General features: G+C 43.4%; 2 protein-coding genes across 2 annotated transcripts in view; both read right to left on the bottom strand.

Annotated features, from left to right (window-relative positions):
- grh (grainy head) overlaps positions 1 to 182 on the bottom strand; it is a 60,755-nt gene extending 60,573 nt beyond the window's left edge. Inside the window, exon 1 of the mRNA XM_066302168.1 lies at positions 22 to 182. The gene's annotated coding sequence lies outside the window, so the exon portion shown is untranslated. The remainder of the gene's footprint in view (positions 1 to 21) is intronic.
- The window catches only part of LOC136350462 (protein ABHD18), a 142,742-nt gene that overhangs the window by 123,739 nt on the left and 11,149 nt on the right, over positions 1 to 7,854 (bottom strand). The window lies entirely within an intron of this gene.

The raw sequence follows: 7,854 nt of genomic DNA on the forward strand, positions 1-7,854 counted from the left end.
CAATAGGTACTATGTACTTACAGAGGGTAATCTACGCACGCTACGATAGCAGCGAGCCGGGTAAAAAATTTTAAATTGATTGGTCATCTGGGCTAATTTCGTCTCTGAATAACCGAGTACTGAAGAGTTCACAATGGTCCTCCACGGTCCACGAAGTGATGTTGGTCTTTTCGCTACGCAATCGCGAGGTATATCTGAACCAACTTACAGTATCATGAAAGGGGCAGCACCAGTCATCTTACAAAATCATGGCCGCTTAAGAGGAACCAAAAAGAGATGGAGGTATATGTCTGGTGGCTTGTCTGCATCTGTCTAGCAGGAAAATTTATTAAGCGTACGGACGGATATGATTGTTGCTGTTTCGGGATAAATCGGTTCGATTTTTGAGGATTTCTTTCAGTTTCCGTTGATTAGGATTAAGTGTGATAATTAATACATGCGCCCGCGGACACGGACAGTCTGACACACGGTGCCCCGACAGCATGTGCGCGCGGGGTGTCCGGAAAAATCCAATCGTCCCGAGAATCGCGGGCTTCTCCCGCAAAAATAAGCCGTTTCGGCCACCTCCCCGCTGGTCCCTTACATGTCCTGTATGCCGCGTCCCGGATGAGGACGTCCCGATGAGGATTGCTCCAACGGCCCAGACGCGGCCCTGGATCGACGGGAGAGAAGCTGCTCGAGGGATTTCTCTCGGCCTCGCACTTAACGACGTACGAAACGTTTGAGTTTTGGTCAGGTCTTCGTGCTCGCCCGCCCGGGACGTCTTCGACCGGCCCGCTGTCCGCGGGGACGTGTCTCCGACGGATTTCTTAAAAATACCGAAAAACTCTCAAATAGCTATATTTGCGCAACTGGCACCGGTTCGGAGATGCACGCTTTTGATCGGACCACCCCCGGTCCTTTACGATACGCTACCATTGTGAATTAAGAGGGCTTCCACAGGGCAAAAAGGTGACTAATTTAGGTATAATGGTGTCTAAATTTGCACGCTCGGTGCTAGCAGGCCGTCCGAGAGGGTACAGGTACATTTATAGATCAAAGCCCGCAGGTACCCGGCCGAACGTATCAATGAGCCAGTCTGCCGTTTCGTTATCAGGAGTTTCTTGAATTACTGGAAAATTCCTCATATCTTCTTAAGCAACAATGTAAGTAATTTGAAAATAATGTGGAGGTCAAAGAAGCAAAAAATATCACTACGAAAGCATGTCCTTAGCATCGACGATAATTTCTTTTTGTGTCTCACATGATAGCATTCATTACGTATCGAATATACAATTTCTACCTGTTCGTTTTTTACTATGCTCCTTCTTTGTTCCCCTTCTATGAAAGATCATTCTGTTTCATTATCACGATCTCCACTGGTAAACAAGCAGGTCCCTATCTTCAGTTTTGACGGGAGCTTTTACGCCCGACATTTTAAGTCGATGGGTTTTAGAAAGGTGTTTTTTCGGACCATGAATAATTTTGGGATGGTACAACTGAAAATAACGAAGGTAAATAGTGACGTGAAGCTGTGGCGGGACTACCAAGTGGATGGACCCTAATAATGTCTAATCATACGGTCGAAGGAGAAATGGTTCGGTGGTCGTTACGGCCATATCACGGCTTTTACAGTTCGGGGCCAATCGTAAGTAAATTCATTTCCGAAAGGAGACGCCGGCCGTCTCAACGTTGCCCATGACGAAGAGAACGAAGATTCAGCGCGTCCCGCACTACGAGACGCTGAGGAGCGGGAAAAACTGCACGGAAGAAGCGTCGCGAGGGAGCGCGCGATGCAGTTGCGCTGTGCCTTCGGGCCGTACAAATTAGTCGATTTAATGCCCGTAAGGCCTCGTTGCGGCGCCTCGGCGCCTCCTAGGCAAAACACGTCTCGACTACTGGCAACTTGAGGCCTGAGAGGTGCCACTTAGAAACCCGTCGGTTTCGAAATTGACGTCCCATTTTCGGCCCTCTTACGTCTTTCTACCGAAATTCTACCGGAAATTCCGCGACGTCGCGAGGGAGACAAACCAGGGAACAGAAGTACCGAGGAGTACCCCTCGTAAATCCTCATTCGGCTGCGAAAGCGAAAAGGAGCCCGCTGGAATAATTATTATTCACCCCTTTCTAATATGTTATCCTGTGGCATATACGCACACCCGGCATTATTTGACAGATAATCCAACTGTCGAAGGAACTTTCAATATCAAAAGGTGTGATGATAATCTACCTCCCTAGGAGAACCAACCCCTTGTGTCTTCACAAAGATGTTTAACCTCCCTTATGCGTATAGCGCTACACACGCAATTTTTTTTTTTGCGCGTGCATTCACGCGAATAAAAAGGCTTTATGGTTATAATTCGAGTTTATTTGATTTTGTTTGTTTTTGTACTTATCTCCGACTGAGATACCTTTTTCATGACGTATTCAATGCGCCTTGTCCTTCGAGCGGACGTACGAGTCCCGAGAGGGTGAGGTGAAGGTTCGCGAGGTAGTCTCACGTTTAAATCTATCGTTTACATATTCTGATTGCTTATCGAAAGAATGACACGAGCGGCGAACAAATTGTTTTATTACTTGCAGATATATTACTGCAAACGTAATACATTACTAAAGTTCCCTTTCCGCGGAAGGCGTAAGGTCACTGCCTAAAGTCGCACCTATAACACCACTGGATTTCATGCTGGATTGACTTTACATATTTATAAGAATGATATGAATTGAACCTGTAAACTACAGATGTAAACTGGTATATTTTTTGTCCTTTGGGGAACAGGTAAGAGACGAGTTTTTCTGGAGTTATTTACATTTAAAGCTTCCTGTACATGACCTTTTTGTACATCTTGAGCGTGATATGCAAGAGTGTGGTATAAATTAAAGCTAAACTGGTAAATGAGATGATATTCAAATGAGCTGATGTTCAGGGGTTAACGTCGATCACAAGTGCACGCAGCGGGAGCGAGAGTAAAAACAAAGAAAATGGCGCAACTAAACTTTTCTTAATCGCGTGGGGTTGATGAGGCCTCGACGTGGCCCATCATCAATCATCGATGCGGCCTTGTTAGGGGTAATTTCAGTCCGTAATTCAACAAATCACATTACGCTTGATTTCAAAAGACATTTTCACTTTATACCTGCACGTAATGTCCAGTAAAGAAAAAAAAAGCACGGGAACTCAAATACGGTTTTCGGGGAACGGGAACGTTAGCTGTCCTGCCATGATGCGTTTAAATTTAAACCCCCTTGGGAGTTTCTAAGTAGACAATATGACGGTCGAACTTAAATCGGACAATCTGAAAATTCTCACGAAAAACATAGCGGTATGTCATTAGAAAACCTGAATGTCCAGTTTTGGTCAGTCCGTTGGGCTAGTTCAAGGGTCAAACCTGACCAAAAATAAGGGTAGTGGAATAATAAAAAGGGTTATCCTTAGGAATTGTCCGGCACAGATAAATAGGGTAGAATGGCCAAGTGAATTTGAAAAGGCGCACATCGCATCTTCAGAACTTTAATCGCGGGCCTTTTTAATGTAACTGGTTTCGTACAATTCAATAGCGGACAAATACCTTTTATGCCTTAAGGTGTCCCATGATGTATTTTTGAATTAATGTATCTATCACTCAGTTTTTGGTCGAGCGTTTCAGGTACCATGTGAAAATTTTTCACTTTGCCGGTTTAGTTTCCGTGAAAAAACCCCGGCCGGCGGTGAGAGACACTTCGTCCCGGCCGCGTTTCACGCACTCACCTCGGCGCGGCAATTGGGGGCGACTTCCCATGGTTATCCCTTAAAAATAACTCCAACACTACTGGTCAGAAAAACAAGCGGATGGTCAGTTTTGAAGCCAATATCCATCGAGTAGTCATCCACGCCTACTTTTTCGCTTATATCTCCCTTCATTACGGGTAATTTGTATGCCAGAAACGTTTGGTGCTTATAGAGATAGAGGCAGACATCGCATGTCACTTATGTCTTGCGATTTTCTATTGCCACTAAAGATATTTAAAGTGGGTTGGGTTTATGTGATAAAACAATGTAAAGTACCAACGAGCTAATTTTGTGGGTGTGGTCTCCTGTTTGTTTGCCAATTGAATATCAATTATCTGGAAATTACACACTTCGTTTCAATACCTTCTCTCGTGCAGAGGCTTAGATGGCCACTTAGTGCACATTCACGCTGCCGATTTACGTATTTCATTCCGGGCACATCCGCGAAAATGCGTACGCGCTTATCTTGCACAAATCAAGTGCAAGTAGATTTGGGTCGAACCTTCGAACCCGAGGAAAATCAAGTGGCGGAAAACGTCAAGGTTCCGTGAAAGTTACCGCGACGTCCGTCACGGTCGAGAGACCGACGCGACGCGTCGAATCGGGAAAAATATTTTCCGCTCTATTTTCAAAAGTCGATCGGGGTCCGAGGAAGAAACGGGAAGTTTTGAGCCGAACTCCGAATTTGGGGATTTATTCGCGAATTTACCGAACAATTAGGTAGCGGAGCTTTAGCCCGTGAAAGCCAAAATGTTCCCTCCGTGACCTCGCGCGGCCGCGAGAGCGTTTGGTGAATTCGAAGAAATCTCAACTTCCTCTCCAGAAACCCCGAAACGGGCACGTCCAGTAATGCCGCCAATTACCGGCCAGTCTGCACGTTTTTTTTTTTTCGAAAATCGTGGAAAAACGAACGAAAACCCATCACGCCCCGCCGTACTTTCAACGCGGCAAAAATGGTTCCGGATGCGCAGTCCACCTTTCTCTAAAATATTGGACTAAAAAAGGATGATTCATACTCGATTCTACCGAATCTCGATTTCTTTCGCTTTCAAGATGGCTACGCGGCGATGTCAGGGATTTTCTACAGTAATTAACACCCCGCGTGAGATTGTTGGATTTAGGAGAATTTAAAGATTCAACAAAAAAGCGTCTCACATCTTTGGTAGATCGTCGATCTGCCTGATTTTCCCAAAAAAACGAATTTCTCTCGAGCCGTTGCGAATTAAACATTATGAGATGCGCAGTCTCCCGACTAAACTCTGTCGGACACGCATATTGCTGCTTTTGCGGGCACACTGTTGGTATTATTATAAACAACGTTAGCCGGGCCCTTAATAAGGGACAGACGTTGCTATCAATCATATCCAAAGAGAGACAGTGCGCAATTTCGCCCCTACTTGTGTATGTGTGTGTGTGTGTGTGTGTGTGTGGCCTTATTCCCAAATAGTATAAGAATTGAAATAAGCAGATTGTTACGTAGCAATTGTCTGTTGTTGACTACGCCGCTGACGTGGAATCGAACCACTGTAATTTCCATCGTAAAATCGGAAAAAAAAAACGAACTCCCAACTGTTTGAACAATTGAACCATTTCCAGCCGTCAAGGCGGTTCGCGGCCACCTTCGGCAAAAATGCCAAAACGATCCCTTGCGCGGAGACGACACGTGAAACAGAATTTATCCGTGGATTATGACGATTTAGGACTGGGAACTCGGCGCCGCGTTTTCGTGTAAATTAAATCGACTCCCCGCGCATTTGCTAATACATAAACAAATTGATAATGGCGTGCAATTCCACCCCTTCTTGCGCGTGAGGCCATGTGCAAATTGCAGAAAAGGAAAAAAAGCAGATTGTTGCATAGCAATGATGGATTGTTTTAAAAAGCGTAATTAATGTTAATTTGTTATCTGTCTCTTACCGGGGTTAAAATCGCCATATTGTTAATATTCAACGGAAGTTCGAAACGACGATCCAGTGCCACCTTTCGCAAAAATGCGAAAGCAGTATCGTGCGTAAAGGCGATTCGCCGAACAGCTTTATTAGTCAAATATGGCGGTTTGAGTGTACGAACGCGATATATCATTTTAAGGGAAAGTTGATTGTCTTTGAACGCATTTGTTAATATCCGTGCAGTTTTATTTAAAAAAAAAAGTCAGTTTAGACAGGTTTAATATCTAACCGACTAGAATAACTTCGGCTTTTCGATAGTTCAAGTCATGGAAACAAAGAAAAATTCAGTTCTGTCGACTCTTGTTGACGTCCCTGCGGTAAGTTTTGAGCTCTTTTTTTCCACGGTTTAAACGAAGTTCAGCTTGGAAGCGTGTTGAGAGCTACAGGGTAGTTCAACCCTCAAAAAAAAACAAGGGTTTCAGCTTCAGAGAAGTTTCTGCTGACCACATTTATTACTTCATTTATTTTATTGGGATCGTTTATTTATCCGGATTGTTGCATTGTTGCTATCACAGTCCAGGACTCGTGCGAGCGCTTAAGGTCGGTAAAGTTAAGTAAAACGCGAACGTTATTCTCTCCTAGCTTCAACTAGGAACAGTGTGTGAAGTCTTATTTCCAGGTTAGGTACCTGTGCATTTTGGATAGGGCATTTATTTCACAAATCCTCGTAAGAGTTCCCCACCGTTTATCTAATTTTAAATCGTCGTATTTACCATCTTCGATACGAAAATCTCAGCTCGGGCCTCATTTTGAGCTTCGCCAAACGACCTTCAGTATGCCGCGCAAATGATTCACAATTGTTTGTTTACATACGTCACACCGGTCCAGATCCACCTCCGACAACAATGCCAAAATGATCCCGTGCGCAGGAGCGATAAACAAAACTGCATTTATTTGGGAAAATGTGCCGGTATAGTTCTGGCGAGTTGTTGTGTCGTTTTAAAGGAACTTTAATCGTTTTTCGACGCATTTGTTAAATGTCGGGTGTTCGCGTATTTACTCAGGAAGAGGTGGAAGTCCTCAAAAGGCACCCCGTTTTTTCGTTTCCCCATGAATGGCCCGGTGGTAAGATAACCTCACTTTCCTTTCCATTTTCCACATAAACCTCGTGCCATCCACTCTCCGCCCGATTGGCTGGATCTTGACCAGCATCAGCGCGGAGTCCTTGGCCGCTGGCTTATCAGAACTTGCGGCCCTTATTGCTGGTGCGTTCCAGTAGTGCTTCATATCTCCCACGCGCCGCTAACCTAAATTAACCTTATCAATTGCCGTAAGATGTTAGCGCGTGAATCGCGTTTTCATCAAATAAACAAATAAAAAATTCAACAAACAGAAATTATTATTCTATAACTAATGGCAATGAACTAAAAGGTAGACATTTATTTTAAACGTCATGGAACCCATAATAATCAAGAATTCATCAGTGTAATAATTAGTATGGCATTAGATGTCGATTATTAGATAAATGAAGAATTTGAAAGCCTCGTTAAAGTGGAATATATGGAAATATTGACTCATGAAGACTGTAACTGATGGAGCAACTGAATTTTTTACGACTAAAAAAAGTTTGTTTGATTTAGAAAATCTGAGAATTTAAAAAGTAGAAAGTCGAGACGCTCCAAGTTTGATAATATTGAGCTACGCAAGCGTCTCGTGGTGTCGAGCCACATAAGCCTCTCCCACCATGTAATGAGACGATTAGGTAAATGAAAAATACCGCCATACTGTCCGAGTGCGGTAATAAGAAAAACGTCGAATATAAAGGTTTTTTGTAAAATACCGCCGAGTAATTGAATACATAAGGGGAATAATGCTTCGGATAAAAACGAATGATTTTGAATACAAAAGAATATTTTTTCCTTGGTACTACGTGTAATTCTTTCATCCTTCTTCGTCGGCAAAAGAATTGTTCCGACACTGAAGACAAACCAAAGGATCAATTGAATTGCCAATTTCTTATAATGTTCTTAAAATTGTATTCTGTACATGTATCGAATACAATTTTGTTGTTTACATAATGCGCTACGTTGACTTGGCATTGCATTTTCTACAAATAAGGAAAAAAGGGAAGAGGTTTTTTGTTGATATTCAGACGCTCGCGGGCAATAACAAAACTTCTAACTGTAAACCGAATGTGTCCTTTTTCATTTAACGATTTTT

The sequence above is a fragment of the Euwallacea fornicatus genome, chromosome 3 (assembly GCF_040115645.1).
Source record: "Euwallacea fornicatus isolate EFF26 chromosome 3, ASM4011564v1, whole genome shotgun sequence".
Classification (NCBI taxonomy): domain Eukaryota; kingdom Metazoa; phylum Arthropoda; class Insecta; order Coleoptera; family Curculionidae; genus Euwallacea; species Euwallacea fornicatus.